Raw genomic sequence first — 21,622 nt, 5'->3', positions numbered from 1 at the left:
TGCAGGAGACAGCTTTTTATTGCTCAGCTTGAAACCATAGGAGGAAAAAAAAAAAATAACCGCAGAAAATAACACAAATGTCTACGTTCGATAAAAATATAGAGAAGGCTAAAGAATATATAAAGATATAGATACATAGAGACAAAAATAAAGCTGTAGATATAGGAAGATGAGGAAGCAGATCCGGAGAAGAATGTCAAGAAAATTAAACATTAATAATGCAATGCCTATCTTACAGACAAAGGTATTTTTACTCTGAAAAGGATTAGAGGAAGCATAAATAGTTCATAGCAGCTGTTTGACATATCACTAAATATGCTTTACTGGAAAACACTACAATAGTAGTGAGATGCAAGAAGCAGAAACTGCTAAGCATAAGAGCAAGAAAATTTAGGGATTTCAACAGTTGGACCTTTTAAAAATAATTGAGATTTCAAATTTGACTGCATGACTATAATTTCCATGAAAAAAACATGTATTCATTAGGTAATTGGCCACAAAATTCTCCAGTGCAACAGAGCTGTAAAGAATTATCAGTTAAAAAAACCAACAAAACAAAACACAAAAAACCCCCCCAAAAACCCAAATAAACAAACCCAGCTGAATTTCAACAAGCTATTACAAGTGCCAAAAGTAAAGGAAACTGGTTGGAAAAAATATGCCTATGGCATTCTTGACATGATAAAGAAAATCCAATTTACAAATATGCGAAAAAAGAATCTGAATCTGAAGGGAGCAAATCGCAGCAGTCAGAATGAAGCACTGACATCTCCCAACAGCCGCTTCACCTTCCCTACCATCCCTTTGTTTTGTTTTGTTTTTTAAGCACCTTACAGGAAAAAAAAAAAAAAAAATCAGCGGATGACCCCAGCTGACTTGAGGTGTGAACCTGCTGGATCTGCACTTCTCACTCTCCGTTGGGCTGGTTTTCTGTACCGGCCTTTCTAGCTGCATCCAGAATTTCAGTGGCATCAAACAAGACTGCTGCTATTCCACTTCTCTTTGGCACACAAGCCTACTTTGCGTACCAACCCCAAACCCAGAATCCGGACTGACTTCACTGAAGCAAATAGCTCATTCTACCTGGCTATCAAGCACTTTACGCTGGCAGTTTAGACATTAGTGACTGGGAGTAAAGGACTAGACTGGTGTTTCAGTTTACCTGAGAAGTTGTTTAAATTACGATGAAGCTTTTTTTCCAAACCATACTCTTTCATCATTCAGCATAATAAAATCTCACTCAAAAAGAGATTATTTTTGTTGTTTTTCTTAATCCAGACTCCTAAATGAAGCCCTCCTGCAGTTAACTCTATTTTAAATTATCTTTCTAATGTGTCATAGGATTCGTCTCCGTGAGAACACTATTTCAATTTAACCATTCACAATTTGATTTAGTGGAATGCAACCTTGCTTTATTTCAATTTATCTTGTTACAGTTTAAGTTAATGGGGAATTGACTGAAGCTCTGGCTCAGCTGCACGGAAGCAAACAGCTGTAGTGATTTCAGATGTTCCTGTTCTCCAGCTGCTCACTCTGTCCCTCTGCCAGATATTATCGTCCCTAGAAATTCGGCAAAAGTGAGCCCGTGCTCAAGCCCCGGCCACCGTAGCTGACATTCGTACGTATTGATGTAACGTTTTCTCTGCTGAACCTGCTAAAGGAGCAATAACCTTCAGAGAAGGGACACATTTGAAGATGGCTTTCTGCTGCTTACCTCGTGCTGAGCAGCGTTTAACACCCCACGCAGGGGACCTTAACGAAACTGTCCTTCCACTGACATGAGAAAAGTACCCCACGTTGCTAAGTCTCCAAAAGTTTTCAAGTATTTTGCTTAATTTATAGATTTATCTGCACGTGCTGGTCTGCCTCAATTCCTTGCTCTCACAGAAATCGTATGTCTTATATCTGCCAGGCTCATTTCAGCTCTTTTCAACACAAAAAAAAAAAAAAGTTAATGGATTAAAACAACAGTAAGAGATTAAATTATTGATTCAAAACATGGAAAACAAAGTTACAGAAGAGAAACATTTAATACAGTTTCATAACACCTTAGAGACGATCTCCCAAGATGCCAACAGGATTTCTTTGTGAACTCTCCTAAGAGGAGAAGGCAAGGGGACGGAGCAGCACTCCACCCCTGAGCAGCTGCCTTTCAAAACTGACCTTCACAGCAGGGGAAAGGAAGAGACTTCCGATCTACTCAACACTTCAAGTCCAGGACTGGTTTGTTTTGACATGTGTCGTGTTCATCTTTGGTGGGGTATTTTTATAAAATGAGTGTGTAACTTTCCAAAGTTATCATTTTGCTGTCAGATCTTCCAAAAGACTGTTCATGGCGTAGTACAGGTGAAAGCTTATGCACGCCAAGTATTTTCTCCAAAATCATCCTCCCACCAACATTTCAGGGCTCATGATGTCATAGCAACTACCTAAACGTCCACACAGCCAGATCTGCCTTAGAGCCCATCTGTCACAACTCTGTCTAAAATTACATTAGTGACTCTTCAGAGAAAACAAGACTGAATGTGAGAGGTTGTATCATTTAACAATTTCATTTTTTTTTAATAGATACATTGACTGTTTGGGCAAAGTCGTAGGGAAGGTGGGACAGAAGATCTAAAATGCCTGAAGATTTTTATATTGATTCTGAGCAACCGGTGACTCTAGTGAAATGCAACTAGTCATCATGGTAAAACGTGCTGTTAACCACTCCCTACCAACATCTCCTGATACTACAGTAGACTTCAGGTTTTGTTTGTTTCTTTTTCCATGTATTTAGCTTTTTTTTTCCTTAGAACTCAAAGGTTATTTCATATACTACAAAGCACCTTCAAGTAATTATAGGTATCTAACTGCTTCGGGGCTCCAGCATCGCTTCATGTTGTAGTCTTGAAAACACTTGTTTGCTGAGGGCTATTATTCTTTAGGTTTTACAGAATTATTTATTACCTGGAGTTTATTTTCTTAAGTGATTAGTTGACAAAACTATATTGTGCAGAAAAAAATATCCTACTTCAGCTTTCACCTATTTGTTTTTAAAACAAAAGTTATTAAACTTTATTAAAGGTGTTTATTACTGTAATTCTTCCCTTAAAAGTACAAAAGCTAAACCAGAAATCCTTTAAAAGAATCTCAGCATCTCTAACATTTTATCTTCTGGCCCTGAAGATTTGCTTATGTTAAATGCAGGAGTCCTTTTTTAAAAATAATAATAATAAAATCAGTTTCTTTTTTGAAAAGAAAGATATTTAAGACAGCAGCCTTTTGTAAGGCTAAGAGGGAGGAATGTTTATCTCATGTCTCTCCACTCCAGGAATAAATAGTGCTATCCCAAGGACTTTTTCCAGCCTTTCCTCATTGCATGGCTTATTAACTGATATACAATAAATCAAGAGCTACCTCCATCCAGTGCTTTTCTGCTGACCACGCTATACTCAGAGTCACAGGAGACTTTGTTTTCTTGCTATTATCCACCATCTTGACTAGCAAGACTTTGCCTAAAGACACTAGCCAAATGATCTAACAGAAACGTCTTCACTCCTTTGGTTACGGCACCTCAGCATAAGGTAAAATATCACGTATCTGCATTGAATAAAAGCACAGTACAACAACGTCTGACCTAGTGTGGAACAAAGCTGGAACATTTTGACAGCGAAACAGAGCATGAGACAAATGTGCAGTTGGTTTTGCTTGGGTGGGTTGGTCCTGCTCCATCAACTGACTCCTACTCAACAAAGAACCCTTTGGTAAGGTCCATCTGCATAATCCCAAGTTATATAGACAGAAGCATCGATGAGAAAAAAGCCAAACGAACATTTTGCAACATAAGAGGAACCAGTGTTATTCTTGCATGAGGTCACAAGGTCACTCTTTGTATTATAATGTGAGAATTATTTAACGATACAGGTAAAAAAGGTAAAATGTTAAGGATATTATATAGTACATGAGTCTGAATACATACATATCTAAATATACATCTACGTACAAAAGCATGAATTCATGCTGAAAATTCAGCATGCCAAACAACGTTTCCAAATGATTCCACCCATTCCTCCTGTAACGCCAAAAAACCCTGTAGAAATTCTAGGAACAATTGGAATTTAATGTCACAAAAAAGGTGAAGAAATCAACTGATTTCTTCAACACATCCACGCCTACAGATTCACCCTGCAAGAACACTGTTGCACCCTTCTCCTGGCCCGTGTACTCCGTTTTCTGGTGCTTTACTCCACTTGTTGCGAGCAGAACTGCAGACGGATTGCCAACACCCACGAAGAGGGAGGCTGCCCACGTCTATCTACTGCAACATGCTAAACGGACTCTTCGGTAAAATGAAAATGGAAACTGTTTATGAACAACACTACAACGTACCACTGAGGAAAGCAAGATCTGTTAAGCTTCATATAAAACAGAAGAGTGAACTGAAAATTTAATATGAAAGGCAATTTACCGAGAAATCTGATACAATGTCATGAGTGGCTACAGGGAGGAAACAGTCTGGTTAGTGGATTAAAAGATTGACAAATGTTTCTTAGGGATCTGAAGATGGACGGCACTAGATAAATGCTTAATACTGTTCAAAGGAGTCAGTTATTTCCAAACCAGTAGATATGACATAAGGCATTAGGTTAGATACCTGTATTTACCTTATAACTACTACAAGTATTTTCACAATAACTTTTTCTACAGCACACAGGTACTCAGTTATTGACTTCAGCCGAATTCCCCAGAATAGTATTAAGTCCTTACGTCCTGATCAACCGTCACCGGGTTTCATTGCACTTCATCCAGGTCTGCAACTGGGTATAGAGAAGAGGGGGAAAGAAGCAACAAGGAAGGAGGATGATCTCTTCAGCATCTCCCCACAACTCATCTTCCCACCTGCACTCCTGAACTGGTTCCTAGAATGGTGAAAACTTATTCCAGACCACAAAGGTAAGGAATCTTTTCTTCCTTTTGTCAAAGGAGGCAGAATTTGATCTGCAAAAGCGTTTAATTATGGCATTTAATAATTTGGTTTTCCTGAATGCAGAGAGAAAACAGATTAGACACCAATAATTTTTTTAACCTTGATTTTGAGGGAGAAAAATAGAGAAATGTATTTAAAATGAGAAATTGTGATTAAGGGGAAAATAAACACCACAAATCATCTCTTCTAATGTTTTGGTGCGGCATTTCAGCCATCTGCAAACCACCTTATAGCCTCCCACTAATCTGACTTTTCTAACACACTGCGGGGTGACATCTATTGGCATCAAACTTTAAAAATGCTTCAATCGAGATCCCTATAATCCTCATAACTAAAATGTCTTTGTTCTGTTTTATGATCAAACATTTCTGAAAACACAGCCACCAGTCCCAGCAAGCATTCAAGATGCTCACAGGTGAGGTAAGGCACAATAAAAAGCACAGTAATCTAGCAAATCTCCTTGGAGAATGTGCTGTTTATCACCATGCCTGCAGACTCTTACACTACAAACGTATTGGCAACCATTTCTAGCAGATCATATACAAAGACATGAATGTAATTTGAAAAGTTTAGAGATGCACAGAAAAAGCAATCAACAGCCTCACTAGGAAATTTCAGGAAAAAGTAAAATGATTTGGTAAACATGAATGGTTGTTAAGTCCTTCAGTGGAAAAAAAAAAAAGGAGGGGGGGGGGAATTGGAGAGGCAATGACCTTTCGTGCCCATCCTTCAAGTAGCAGTTTTTAGAAACTTTTGTATTGCCCATAAAATTAGCTAGAAGATAAATCTCACTACGGTGATTTGCTCTTTATAAGTCCAAAGCCAGTGTTCTGAGTTCTCACTGTATAATTACTTCAATATAGATAAAGCATGAGTCATCTGTTCTACTCTAACCTTTGCATTTAAATTTGAATTTTATTCTTGCTTATCTTTTTTTCTAAATTGATATTACTGTCTACTATGTTTATGAAAAACAACTTAAAGCCACAGCGCATGTCAAACCCTGCACTGAGGCACCATTTGTTCTGTTATTTTAATTAACATGTCTCAGGGAGATTACAACTCTAATAATTTCTATTAACTATGTCAAAGTTTTCTTTTTCTTAAATGTCAGATTTTGTGTCCCATTTCAAATTATGCCTTAATACTCAAGAGGCTTTTAGTAAATGCTCTGCACAGCCAGGTATGAAACTCAGAGGCACTGGCTTGTTTTCCTGCTAACATCACAACCACGGTGCGCATCTCTACGCTTACATACACAACAGGCAGTATCTTTAGCAGGGTCCCAAATTTGCCCCCTCTGGATCTTTCTCCTCTCCCATTCTTAGTGAGACAGCACTGGACTCAAAGGGAAATTAAAAAGAAAGTCCCCCACATCTAGACTACAGTGACAGAAGATTTTAAGGGTAAATACTTGGTGGTCTCCATACAATTTTGCCCATGACTTACCACGATCCTCCTAACACATACTTGGGTAGTAAACTGGATCTCAATGTACATAAATGGCTGCAGGATGAGCTGCGACGCATGGAGAAAAGATTCAGTTAATACCTTGTTTAAGTGAATTTCTTACAAGGCTTGGCCCCAGGTATCTAACAGTGGCTCTAAGCCACTGAAAGAAGAAGAAGAAAAAAACCCCACCTTCCTAGACTTAAGCTGGTTGCTGTGGTTATTTTTAAAAGTTCCCTTTCTCACCTTGGCCCTTCCTTTTCAATGACCCAACCATGGTATCTCTTATTTTCCCCAGCCATTATGGAACTGCATAGTAACACTTCCTGCTGCTCTGAATAAACGAAACCACGGGACTTATTCAGCATTTTGAATGGGATTCCCTTACTTCATTAAACACTCTTTTTTTTTTCCCATGACCGATGGATATGAGCCGACTGGAAGAAGCGCTACGCAGCAGCGAGAGCTCGGTGCTCATCCCAGCTGTCAGGGTCCCCTGCAGGGAGCTGAATCTGGAGAAGGTTTTGCAAATCACTAGCAGAGAAAGCAGACAAAGACATGTCAGTCTCAAAGACTCCCACACACCACACGAAGACGCTACATGAATAACTTTTTTTAATGTCCCTTTTTTTTTAATTAAAGGATGAGTGGTCCATTTACAACCATCAAGACAGTTTCCCAGTTTGAAAGACGATGCGTTTCTTTCAGCTCATAGTTTTGAGACAGTGGGATGTACCAACATGTGCAACTTGACGACTGCTAATTAAATTCAACATTGCTGTCTACTGTTCCTTTGGAAATCCAGACAAAATTAATTGATTCTAGACTGATTTTTTCTTTAGTCTCAAAATAAAGAAAAAAGAAAAAAAAAAAAAAGTAGAGGTTTGGTAGAAAAGTCAATCTTATTGTGCAACTAATCTGCCACTATGTAAAAGCAGACCTTTTATTGCAGATTTTTCTTGTTTATAAATAGAGGTCAGGATCTTTGAATGAAAAAGATCGAATTCTCACCGGTGAAAAAAAATTCCTGAAGTCTTTACACAAAGCTAGAGTGTTTTGCTTCCCCTTGTTGTTGTGTAATGCAAGAGAGACTACAAGAAAAATCCCATTATTGTGCCTCCAGCTGTATCCTTCAGATATGTTTAAAACCAAACAAACTCCTTTAATTCTACCCATCTCACCTTTTCATTCTTACTTAAAAGCATGGTATACTTTCCATCCTCTTAATCACTTCTCACATTTTTTTGCTCAATCCTTTTTTCTATTTTTCTCTGAATTTGCTGAAATATGTTGACCCAAATAACCAGAGCCCTACAATTATTAGCAAGATTCTAGATGGGCTTTCACAATTATTTGGCAGTGCTGGAACTCTTTGCCTAGCGTTCTATATCATAGTAGGTATAACCTGCTGAAATCAGCAGCGTAATGCTCTCTGAGGTTCACCTGAGGAAGGTGTCACTTTACTTTGCATTTTCTAGCACACTCATGGACTTTTTCCAAACATTTTCTCTAAACTCTTTTTTTGTTTTTCTTGACACTTGAATGTAGTTTTCTCACTTTCCCCCTTCTGGTGAAAAAAATGTGGTTTGGATTTGAGAGTCCCTCAGTGCGTGTTCAGAAAGCATATTTTGAAAAAAACCAGCACACCTAGGAACGAGGAGATGCAAGAGCTCTTTTAGCCTAAAAACTCACAAGTCGACACACAAAATATTCAGCTCAAATCCATCAGCCTTTCTAGCAGTTCTTCAGCGATACTCTAGCAACATTCACATTTATTCACCCAGCACTTCAGTCCCTGAGCAAGACATTTTCGAGCACTACTCAAACTGGGGAGAATGGAGGTTGTCTCCCAAATGCAAGGCTGTCCTTCACCCTCTCTGCTTAACCCCCCCAAAACTAACATGAAAGAAGAGGAAAAAGAGGTTCCTATGTGGTTACACATACTGTAGATCAATGCCGGTCTGAGGTTCCTACACGTACTGTAGATCAATGGCAGTCTTTTTAGAAATTGCAGTCCTTTCCAGCTCGGCACGTACAAAGAGTGAGAGCAATTGCTGAGCACAAATATTTCCCATCCCTCAGCTGCTGAGGTTTCCTATAAACACATTGGAAGAGTACAGTCTGTTCTCAGTCTCCTGCGTTAAAGAGATGAACTGACACCAAACTGGGGTGGAGTAAGGGCTTCCCCTGCCCTCGGACTCTACTGTAACCCTAAGGAGACCATGACCCAAAGTCTTAGACCTCCTGAAGCCAGTCGATGCTGGCAAGATTGCAAAGGGCACTTGACACAAGATTTCAGGCCAGAGAGACACACGTCTTTCCCATCCTTGTTTGCCTCAAGTCTCATCGGGCTGAAGTAGCCAAGCAGAAAGGACAACAACCATAAATCCAGAAAAAAATAATTTTACTGTCTGAAACTCAAAACACAACGCTGGCCTTACTTTTGTCTACCTGGCAGGCAGTCTGGCAGAGGAGGGCAGTCGAGCAAGAGGGAGGCAATAAATTTGGACACTGTGCCATGCTCTATGATCTGCCCTCCTGGGAACTGTGTTGTATAAACATCATTTAAGAGTTCCTAACATCCCTTTCAGACCCTTGTGGGTCTGTATTTAATAGGTGAAGGGCTCTCCTCTCACTGAATTAGACTCTGGATTTAGAAAAACACCGGTACCGCCTATCTCACTGCAGGAACTCTTAAGCACAACTTGGCCATAAGCCTATTCAGCAACTTAGTGAAGTAGTATTTAAAGCACTTCATGGAATTTGACAACTTTCCCAGAATAACCTCTTCACTAATCAGTGAGATGCAAAATTACTTTTTCTAAGAACTGGACTCTTCCAATTTTAGACCAGATTTTTTTTAAAACACAGTATAAGGAAAGTCTTTGCATCTGACCAACAATGAAATTTTGCACTTCAAAAGAGGTTAAAATTAAAAAAAAAAAAAAGAGAAAAAATGAAAGAAAAAGAAAAAGCAGCTTTCAATTCTAAGTATTCAAGATGAATAACAAAGGAGGCATAAAACATACTCTAAAGGCTTATGTTTAAAATCTGTTCCCAGAAGAAGAGCTGAATGGGAAAAGAGGAGAGGAAAAAGCTGAGGAAGAATTCATCCAGGCAAATTATTTTCTGTCCATATCCCTCTGTTTAGCCTTCAGTGCATTTGTCCACGTAAGTCTTTACCAAAGCTTGGAACAGGATGGGACTGTAACACAGCGGGACTAATAAATAAGTAAAATATTTTGACTCTGTGTGTGTGTGTGTCATTACTGATCCTGAAGCAGTTTCCAGATTGATGGTACCGACCTGCACCTACAAGGTACATATAGATTTTGGCACCATTTCAATACCGAGCAAATTCTTGCAAAGGAGAGTTAAAACACTTTGCTAAAAGTTGCAGAGTTTGGCAGAGCCATATGATTAATGTCTTGTTGCTTTTCCCTTTTTCATCAAAGTATTCAAAATAATGTGATAGGAAATGAATTATTTTTGTTTGTTTGGCAGCTATCCAGCATTTAAATAGCAGGGTGGCTGCTGTGCTCAGGGTGGAATTGCCCCAGCACATTATATTTGTACAATTTCATCTCTGTAGTACACAAGCAGGCAAGGGAATAACACGAAGGTTTTTAATATTCTGTCTTTACAACAAACAAACAACCCAGAAGAGTGGATTTCAAATTTTGGCTGGGGATTAACATAAAAAATATTCTGGAAATTAGGGATATAATTATGTGAAGTCAATTACAATTTTCAGTTACATATTTCCTAGGGCTTTATATTAAGCAATGCTGGGCATCCTGGGCTTGTAACTCCTCACAGTCCTTTGTGTCATCTATCAACAGAGAAATGCCACAACCAAGTGACTCAAAAGAAGATGTTAAGAATCTTCTGGGTAAGCGAAAGTGAAAAAATAGTTGTGTGTCTCAGCTTCAAAAAGTACGTGGGGCTCTTGGCCATCCAAAGTTTTCACTATGCTGGTCATAGCAATACAAAGCTGAGGACTCAGAAATATTTTTTTCATTCCTGGATCCGTTTATTTTTAAATAAAGTTACCGATTAATAAAATAAATGTGCGTGTGTGTGTGTCTTAAACTTTGTTCACAGTTTATATGTAATAAAGAAGTGGGAGTCAATTAACTGTATTGAATGTAATCACAAGCCCATAAATTCTTTTTACTGTATTTAGTTACAGCTTTGCATACTAATGGTTCATATTCATTATTTTTTTTTTTCCTAGAAATTTCAACATGGTAATTACATAAATTGCAGCATTCTGTTTTAGTGGCTACTGGAAAAAAGTAGTTATGAATTTTAAAAGAGTCACTGTTTCCTTGCTTTTCAGATAATCCCACATCTGTAGACCCATGCATCACATGTTCGAAGAGAGCACTGTAAGGAAATATCAGCCACTGCCATGACTGGAGAAGTCAATTCAAGTATTTTCTGGAATTAGAAGAGTCAACAACAAAAAGACAGACAATGACAAAGGAAAGGTGAGAGTGGCGGGGGAATAGATCCTCAGATAAAGAATTGAGTCCATTAGGGCATCATATTTTAAGATAACTGCAAACTTCTTGGAGAACATACAAAGGGAAACTGCAAGCACGTTGAAGAGATAGAGGAAACACATCCTACAAGAGAAGATTCTTTGTTTAGTCTTAAGAAGAAAAAAAAGGATGGGTAATTACATATTAGTCAAGTACAGCATGAGTAATGCCAACCTTAAGAGGACCTTGCAGGCTAAAAGAACATCTTTTGGAGAAGAACTCTATTTTATCTTGCTGTTAAATGAGAAGAAAGGATAGAGTGATTTCTTTAGGTGCCTTGTAGGCAATGCTATGATTCTTTAAAAAGAAGATGAAAAGGCAAATCTGAAACTGTAAGAAGCCTTAAATTATTTCATCTGAGTTTTTAAGATCTACAAAAGCTAAACAACTTTAATTTCTAGGTTACATAAACCATAATTTACTATATATCTGTTACATGACTACAAATAGCAAAAAATATTTAAATTATGCATGGCTACAAAAATTGCCATGTTTGTCCAGCAAGTTACTGAATACATTTAGCATGCCTCATAATTGTTTCTATACACTAATGACCAAACTCATTGTTAGTATTATTTTCGCTATTCATTTACTACCGTTCGGTTTCGGAATATAAAATGTGCTTGATAAAAGAAGAGTTTTCATCAGTTACGTACTGCCAGCTAGCAAAGCAGAAAATAGAGAAAATGGCCATTCTTATTTCATATCGCTTAATATCCATCACTTTAATGGCAATGAGATAAAGTAGATAATGGTAAAAAGAATAGTAGTAGCAGCACATACATATATATTGCATATTTCTCAGAGGTACCATTGTTGTACCATTTACATTGTTAATATTAAAATGTCTCGAGTAGTACAACCCAGTGTAACCAATACTATAAATATTACCTTTAATATAACAGAGTTGAATGAGCTTTTAACCTTGAATTTGATACAATGTTGAAAATAACTTCTATACTTATATGGCATAGCTCATGTGAATAGCTAAGTACTTTTTCCCTCAAATAAATCTTTCTCCAAAGTAAAACTTCCTTGGACTATTCTTAGCAGTAATATCTATTGCACATTAAGGGATCGTAGACCTTTTCTGTACTTCTTGTAGGTGTAACTCAGAGGCAGAAATGTCAATTTAGATGAAACCTTTGTAAGTAATATTAAATACAAAGAAACACTTTAAGGAATGTTCCATTTTAGGGTTATTTCATTAAAGAATAATGTTCAGGAAGGTTATCCACATGTCCAAATATCCTGAGTCCAAGTAGAAATGTGATTTAAAATGGCTTTTGAATCAGAACACTTTACAAAAAAGGAAAAAAAAAAAAAAAAAAGGAAGGGGTAAGACAAAAGGAAGGAGTTTTGATTCTTTAAAATAAGCATCACTTGGATCATAGAAACGCTCAGGTTGGAAGAGCCCTCAGGAGGTCGCGACTCCAACCTCCTGTTCAAAGAAGGGTCAGCTATGAGAGATCAGATCAGTCTTCTCAGGGCTTCCTCCAGCTCATCCCATGTATTTGTACCCTGTTGGGCTAAACACCGAGGACAGGAATTAGAGAAGCAGAAATGCATATTGCACTCAGAGTGTAGTTCTGTGCAAAGGAGCCTGCGAGGGAGCACGTCTTCACTTTGCTCATCCAAAGGCAACAGGGTCAGGAATAAGGCAGAACTGGGAAGTCTGAGCACAAAACATTAACGGCAGGGTTAGGAAGAAGGCGATTGTTTGTTCCTATCTGCAGGGTGCTGCAATATGACCAAGGACGAAATGGCAGGGCACAGCCTGGGCAAGGGAGAAATAGGAAAATCAGCGCGGGAAAGAAGTGAACTCACTGCCAAATGGTGCGAGCAGGAGAGGGACGTATAGAGTGCGCGCTATCCTCTGGCTCACATTGCTGGCATGACTATTTTTATAAAACTAAGATGGTAGGTGTGATACTTTTAATTTCAATTTAGCTAAATAAGTATCGGAAAAAAGCATATTTATTTAGCATCATGTACGTCAATTCAATGTAGACGATATATAGTATATAGTACCCTCAGATATACATGCTGGCAGTCATGAAATTTGATTACGCAGAAAAAATGGAGGGAATCTTCAATTTGATCGATTTGAATGACTATCACTGTGAAGAATCGGATAACCGTGAGGTTTAAATATAAGACGTAGGTTAGAAATTAAGAATTTGAAGCTCAACTTCTTACACTAGGGACTATTGATAAGAATATTTTGTAAGTCAGATATAACCATCAGGTGGTAATGGAGGGAAGACCTATTACTCTTAATAAGTATAATCTACCAGTATAATGTGCCTGTGAATAAGGCAAATGCAATACTAGGTGTGTTGGACAAGCAGAGATCGGAAATATTAATGATATTGCATAAGGCAGTGGTGAGTTTTTACCTGGAACATTGTGCGCTTGCAGTCATTTACCTTCAAGAAAGAGGAATTTAAATGAGCAAAGCAGAAAAAAGGAGTTAGGAGGATGTGCTAAGATACTATTGCTGAAAAAAAGCTACAAAAGCTGGGATTGTGTAGTTTTAGCAAAAGGAAGGCTGCGAGGGGACACTGTAGGACTGCTCTGTTGAAAGACATCATTAAATGAAACCGTATAGAGTAAGAGTTATTTAACATGAAGTGCACTGTTGGCAGAAAATGAATCGGGTACAAATTGTCTAGGACTAAATACAATCCGAAACTACAAAGTTTCTGAAAATTTCAAGACTAAGGTTCTGAAACAGCCCTTCAAGAAGTGCTGGGGCAAAAATACCCTTAATTTTAATGAGAATCTTCATGGAAAGCAAGAATAAGAGACATGTGTGCAATAGTGGGGGGTCTGGTCATAGGATATGTACGAGGCTCCTTTTTGGCTTGTATTTCTTCTCTCACAAATCTATATATAAGCATACATCAATTGTTTATCAGTGTGCTGCTTTCACTCACCATGCAAAGACAAAAACTCCATGGTGCAACAGAAGGAACAGAAGTCCGCTATTAAGAACACAGGTACTGTTTTATTTTTTTGTAAAATGCTATGATGGAGTGATACAGCAACCAGGAAAAAAAAAATAAAAAATCAACTTCAGATCTCCCAAGAATGACATTAAAAAGTTAAGCAGCACTTAGTCTTCTTTAAGATGTCATTTCTGTTCAGTGTAACTGTTAGACGCTTAATGTGGATAGATGGGCTAAGCAGACTCTGCGAAGACAAAATTTCCTCCTTTACATCCACTCTGAAAGCTTTTAAAATCTCCCTGTCAGGAACAATTTGACTGCATATCAATTGCATTCCCCTACTTCTGCAGAACTTATAATAAAGGAATATCACGGGGAAGAAAAAACACATTTTGATAACTCTGACAGTAAAATGAAACACTGTCAATCTAATCAGCTGGAAAGCTGGGACTGTACATTAACCTCACTTTGCTCATTAAAGTTCTCATTCAATTAAAATAGCAGCTGGGATACGTCTGAGTGATGCCACACTGTCGTACTGCCAGCAAGTTCATTTCTGGTGTTTCTCTGTTGACCTCCTGAAGAACGGGCTCCGGGACTTTAAAGTTTTTAATCCAGATCAACTAACAAAATACAAACTGCTTACCTATACCCTTGACACAAAGGATGCGCGGTGCCTATATGTAAGAAACGAGTCAGACGTTTTCCTGTCATTTTCAACATACAGATGATGTTTTACAGAGCTCTTCTTTAAGTATTGGATTTATATAGATAAAATCACTCTGAAAATGAAAGATGTGGAATGGGTCTTCATTTTCTGCTATTTTTGTCCTGTTGGTTTTCTTTCATAATTTAGAGAAGAAAAAATATAAATTTCATAATTTAGCCTGGAGTTATCAAAAGAATGACAACAAAAAAATCCGTTTTATCCACAACAATACATACTTATCAGGAGAATAAAATTTAAAAGGAGAATAATTGAATCATCTTCCATATATATCATTAAGAACAATAAAACTGATCCTCAGGGTGACATTATAGTGGGGGTCTGCTACAGGCCTCCTAACCAGGAAGGCCAAGCCGATCAGGCCCTCTATAGACAGATAGGAGCAGCCTCACGTTCATAAGCCCTGGTCCTCATAGGAAACTTCAACCACCCAGATATCTCTTGGAGGGACAACACAGCAGGGCATAAGCAACCTAGGAGGTTCCTGGAACAGGTTGATGATAACTTCCTTCTCCAAGTGACAGAGGAGCCAACGAGGAGAGGTGCCATGGTGGACCCTGTTCTCACCAACAAGGAGGGACTGGTAGGGAATGTGAAGCTCAAGGCCAGCCTTGGCTGCAGTGGCCACAAAATGGTGGAGTTCAAGACCCTCAGGGCAGCAAGGAGGGCGCACAGCAAGCTCACCGCCCTGGATTTCAGGAGAGCAGACTTTGGCCTCTTCAGGGATCTGCTTGGTAGAGTACCATGGGACGAAGGCCTGGAGGGAAGAGGGGCCCCAGAAAACTGGTTAGTATTCAAGGATCACCTCCTCCATGCTCAAGAGTGATGCATGCCAGCAAAGAGGAAGCAAAGTAAAAACACCAGGAGGCCTGCATGGATGAACAAGGAGCTCCTGGGCAAACTGAAACACAAAAAGGAAGCCTACAGAGGGTGGAAGTAAGGGCAGGTAGCCTGGGAGGAATACAGAGAAACTGTCTGAGCAGCCAGGGATCAGGTTAGGAAAGCGAAAGCCCTGATAGAATTAAATCTGGCCAGGGATGTCAAGGGCAATAATAAAAGCTTCTATAGGTACATCAATGACAAAAGGAAGACCAGGGATAATGTGGGCCCTCTCTGGAAGGAAATGGGAGACCTGGTTACCTAGGATATGGAGAAGGCTGAGGTACTCAAGGACTTTTTTGCCTCAGTCTTCACCGGCAAGTGCTCTAGCCACACTGCCCGAGTCACAAAAGGCAAAGGCAGGGACTGGGAGAATGTAGAACCGCCCACTGTAGGAGAAGATCAGGTTCGAGAATATCTAAGGAACCTGAAGGTGCACAAGTCCATGGGACCTGATGACATACATCTGTGAGTCATGAGGAAACTTGCAGGTGAAGTTACTCAGCCACTCTCCATCATATTTGAGAAGTCCTGGCAGTCCGGTGAAGTTCCCACTGACTGGAAAGAGGGAAACATAACCCCCATTTATAAGAAGGGAAAAAAGGAAGACCCAGGGAACTACAGGCCGGTCGGTCTCACCTCTGTGCCCAGCAAAATCATGGAGCAGATCCTCCTGGAAACTATGCTCAGGCACATGGAAAAGAAGGAGGTGATTGTTGACAGCCAACACGGCTTCACTAACGGTAAATCGTGCCTGACAAATCTGGTGGCCTTCTACGATGGGGATACAGTGTTGGTGGATAGGGGAAGAGCAAGTGACATCAACTACCTGGACTTGTGCAAGGCATTTGACACTGTCCTGCATGACATCCTTATCTCTAAACTGGAGAGACATGGAGTGGAGTTGATGGACGGACTACTTGGTGGATAAGGAATTGGCTGGATGGTCGCACGCAAAGAGTTGCAGTCAACAACTCAATGTCCAAGTAGAGATGGGTGATGAGTGGTGTTCCTCAGCAGTCAGTATTGGGACCGGCACTGTTTAACACCTTTGTCGGTGACATGGACAGCAGGATTGAGTGCACCCTCAGCAAGTTTGCTGACGACACCAAGCTGTGCAGTGCGGTCAACACACTGGAGGGAAGGGATGCCATCCAGAGGGACCTTGACAGGCTGGAGAGGTGGGCCTGTGCAAACTTCATGAGGTTCAACAAGGCCAAGGGCAAGGTCCTGCACATGGGTTGGCATAATCCCAAGCACAACCACAGGCTGCGTAGAGAATGGATTGAAAGCAGTCTTGAGGAGAAGGACTTGGGGGTGTTGGGGGATGAGAAGCTCAACATGACCCGGCAACGTGCACTTGCAGCCCAGAAAGCCAACCGTGTCCTGGGCTGCATCCCCAGCAGCGTGACCAGCAGGTCGAGGGAGGGGATTCTGCCCCTCTGCTCCGCTCTTGTGAGACTCCCCCTGCAGTACTGCCACCAGCTCGGGGTCCCCAGTACAAGAAGGACATGGAGCTGTTGGAGCGAGTCCAGAGGAGGCCACGGAGATGATCAGATGATGCGAGGGCTGGAGCACCTCTGCTATGGAGACAGGCTGAGAGAGTTGGGGGTGTTCAGCCTGGAGAAGAGAAGGCTCTGGGGAGACCTTAGAGCCCCTCCCAGTCCCTACAGGGGCTCCAGGAAAGCTGGGGAGGGACTGGTGACAAGGGCAGGGAGTGACAGGACAAGGGGAATGGCCTGAAGCTGCAGGAGGGGAGATGGAGATGAGATGTGAGGCAGAAATCCTTCCCTGTGAGGGTGCTGAGGCCCTGGCCCAGGTTGCCCAGAGAAGCTGTGGTTGCCCCTGGCTTCCTGGCAGTGTTCAAGGCCAGGTTGGATGGGGCTTTGGGCAACCTGGGCTAGTGGAGGGTGTCCCTGCTCATGGCAGGGGGGTGGAACTAGAGGATCCCTGAGGTCCCTTCTGACCCAAACCATTCTATGATTCTATGATTTCCCAAATGCCTATATCCTTTGTATCGGTAAAATTATAATTCTCCTCACATAGTCTCCATTTAGCTTGTAATTTTCACAATGCCTCTAATAAACAGCAATAGTAGTGGATATTTCCAAAGGACAAACTGGTGGCTTTATTCTCAATTCACAATACTGCCTAAGCAAAAGCAAAAAATGAAATAAATGTTATACATGCAGGGAAGATTGGGAGCAGCTCCATTAATGTCAGTTGTTATACATAAAAATACATAGAACTGGGGAAAGAATAATAAGAAATGTCTTTAGATAATGTATGAGAATCACAGTATGAACCCTCAGCAGAGATACATCTACAAAGAGAAGTTAGTCAGGAGAACCAATTTTTAACTTGCTATTTCAAGCTAAAGGGGGAAAGAATAAAAATTTCATAACATCAGCATTGTCTGAAGAACTCTTTTGTGCTTAAATAGTATGTCCTGAACAATTTTAAAGCTCAAAGTATGGAAATTAGCATCACAATCCATTGCGTCTACTGCTTTCATTTGTGAATGGAGGTTATTATTTAGCAGGACTGTCAATTTGGCATCTTCAGTGACCAATGCATTGCTTAAAAAGAAATAGGTCTTATTAGCCAAAGACAAAGTATTTGCATTATTTTCAAAAGCTTTAAAAAGTGATATTTTTTCACGGTTTAAAAAAGTTGCAAGCATCTCTGATTTTCACCTTGGGACCAACTCAGGATTAGCAATAGCAGTGCTGATCTGAACTGCAAGTGTATTGATAAAAGAGACATCAACGACACTTCTAAAACACGTATTTTGACATACCCTTCCACTTTCCTAGGAATACACGAGAGGCTGCATGGAGTTTATTAAACAAAAAATCACTGTAAACTGCTGGACAGGAAAGCTGGGCTGGAGGAAGGGATCTACAAGGACACAGTAAGCAGGGAGACTGATTTCCAAACTTCTTCATTAAATGCTGCACTATGCAGTCTTCTCTACTTGTCTGTTTAAAGAGTTATAATATTCTGACTTAGTATTTTGTGTTCTTAAGGAAAAAAAATAAAAACAACCACACAACAACAACAACAACAACAAAACAAAAAGAAAACCAACAAAGCTTAGTAGATTAGAAAGCTCCTCGTTCATCTCAGTGTGCTTCCACTCAACCAGAGGAAGTTGTCATATGGCTCTTGCCAGCTCAGCATCTTCTCAGGTTTACACCCTTATCTTGACAGAGAGCGAGACTTCTCTAACCAAACAGACACGTCTCCAACACAGACATAAGATGTCTATATTAGAGTTAGCTGTCTGAAATCTCCTTAGAGTCAATAAGAGGAAAACAAAACTTTCAGGTTACAATACATGGCTCTCTAATGTATCTCTAAGAGAATCTCCTTCTCCTTAAGAAAACTTATTTTCTTCTTTGCCTAGAGAGTGAGGCCAAGGTGAGAATCATTTCAGGGGAGACTGATCTCACCCAGAATGTCTTGTAAAGGCACACCTTCATGAAAATATGGGAAGCATGCTTTCTGTTCATTTTTTCTTGCCAAAAACAATGGATAGCAATGATGAATATTGTTCTACCATAAGAATGACTACATGTGATTCCAGCATGAATTTGTTCATGTGGCTCTAGCTGTGGTCTGCTAAGAAGGTGCTTTCTGCAAGAACAGAGGGGGAGAACATTTGTATTGCCAGTAACCATCTCCATTGCTCTTCCACAATGTGCTTGGGTTTCAGTGCTAGGAGAGCCTGCTGAGGAGCATATTCTTAGTGAAGAGCTTCAGACATTAGGGAGAAGATGAACAGATTTTTACCACCACGACAGAATTGCCAGATGTTACAAGGAATAAATATCATGATAAAATTAGTTTAAAGAACAAAAAACAATTTTAATGGACACTTTTTCAGGTACCAAAAGGTTTTTAATCTCCAAATTCTAATCTTCTGTCTCCTTAAGAAGCAAGATCTACACAAGCCATGTGTTAACATAACATCGCTCTTCCTTGTTTTGCTCCACATGCATTATTTGACCTAATACTTGTACATCTCTCTTTTTTACCATTTGTTTCCACAGTCTTACCCTTGCTGACTAGTAACTGCATTCATAACGGCTCTTCACTGTTTGTCAGGCGGCGCCACTGAAATGCTGAAAATGTCAGATCCCATAAAACCAAAGTCTCAGAGCAATACAAACTATTTTTGCTGGAGAAAAGCCAATTTAGCAAAGGAACTGGGTACTGCATTGTCTCTTCTCTCCAGTTGCCAAGTAACTACCCTCTATACAAGACTTGGTTTCTTCTCTCTCCCCCATCCACCTGCTCCACCCTCTCCCTTCACCAAATCAATTAGCATTGACTTGACCAGTAGAAGGGACATCCCCCCCCGGTAAATCACTGCTGCAGTGGATCAGGTAGACCAGGTTACCCCATGCAATGTTCACGGGAGTGCAACTCAAGGTACAGAGACTCTATTCCCAGTGCTGCCATTTGTCTTTGAATGATGCTGTACAAGTTGTACCACCTTTCTGTCCTTCAGTTTTCCATCTAAAATGGAGTTATTAATACTCAGTCTTTTATAATGTAATTTGAAGTCTACAGCTGAAATGAGATACTATTCTCTTTATTTTTTTTTTTTTTCTTTTTCATCATTGACCCCTCAGATTTTCTAATTTATTTTGGTCCCACTCTTCATTCTAAATTTGTTGGTGGAGTAGGAGGGAGTTAAACAGGTTTGGTAGCATGTTGAGTTCTAGTCTTTCGCACTGAGCCTTTAAGGTGTACATTCAATCTCCAAGATGCAGGAAACTCAAGAGTGGTTACATGGTGAACGCAATCGGTTTAACTTTAACAAATACATTCAAGCTTTATGGTGCTGCAGATGCTCCTCAAATAGTTGTTTGCTTTTAAGCAAGATTTCTTTTTTTTTAAATAATACATATACTGAATCAATAAAATGCCATCTCTTGCTGCATATTTTACACAGCTCTCACCTAGCAGTTCAAAACATTCAATTGATTTATAATGAACTTCATTATCCCCAGCTGCACTTGGTTTTTACATCCTTTCACACCTAATCCTCACCATCTGCACATGCAAGATTAGACATGATCCCTGGTGGACCTTGCAGCGTACGAGCCTCCAGCTCAGTGGTTCTAACAAATTTCTCTCATCAGTCAAACCACATCCCATGCACCTACAATTACTTCATAGCATTAGAGAGAGAGAGGGACTCAGTTGAGGCAGAGAAATACATTAATATTACTTTGCACTTATTCAGTACCTGGGAGAATTATACTTTTAAATTACCCATAAATTGTTAGCATATAGATGTTACAGGTTTTCAGGTATTTTAAAATTTTGTAACTAAAGTTTAATGTCTGTTTATCACCGTATTAAGACAGGCCCTGCCTTCTTATACTAGATATAGACTTTAAAATAGAAGTTTTATTGTTCAAAACAATCTGGGTACAAAGTGTATAGAAATATCTTTTAAAGGTCAATTCTAAAATGATCATTATGGTTTTGGCATTTTAGATTTTTTGCAATTATTTGAAATCTTAGTCCTAGAGCTATTTGCACAGAAAAACAGGCAATGCAGTTAGACAGCTCTAAACACTTAAGAGAGTAGGTGCCGTATAATTCCCCTTTCACATCATTCAAAGATACTTCTACAGTTTTCATTAATATTGCAAAGTTAGCAGCAATATTCTTGGCTACAATGCCTTTGAAGACATTATTATCTCTGGCTGTAAAATCAAACAATAAGCTGACATATTGGCTAACTCATTAAATGCTGTCTCCTTTGTTGTTGTTTTATGGGGTTTTTTTTAATTATTTATTTCTAAGAAACAGATTCTACAGTCCTTTTTCATGTGAGAATTAAAGCCTGAAGGATGCAGTCCAGCATTAGCGCCTATGTGATCTACATGACAGTCCAATTACGTAGCTACTTTTGCACGCAGGGATTTAAGAAACAGAAACCTACGGTTACCAAACCAGTGCGTTTGTTTTTCTTACTGAACATGTAAAATTCAACTGAAGAGCGCAGGAAGTAATGGTGCTACTGCTCCCAACCAAGGGAGTGACATAAAGTTAGATTACCAGCACAGAGCCACGGTAA

General features: G+C 39.6%; 1 protein-coding gene across 2 annotated transcripts in view; it reads right to left on the bottom strand.

Moving 5' to 3' along the window:
• The window catches only part of CTNNA2 (catenin alpha 2), a 539,666-nt gene that overhangs the window by 246,358 nt on the left and 271,686 nt on the right, over positions 1-21,622 (bottom strand). The window lies entirely within an intron of this gene.

Source organism: Grus americana, chromosome 4 (assembly GCF_028858705.1).
Source record: "Grus americana isolate bGruAme1 chromosome 4, bGruAme1.mat, whole genome shotgun sequence".
Lineage (NCBI taxonomy): Eukaryota > Metazoa > Chordata > Aves > Gruiformes > Gruidae > Grus > Grus americana.
Note: the sequence above shows the minus strand (reverse complement) of the source record. Positions and strands in the feature narration are given on the sequence as shown.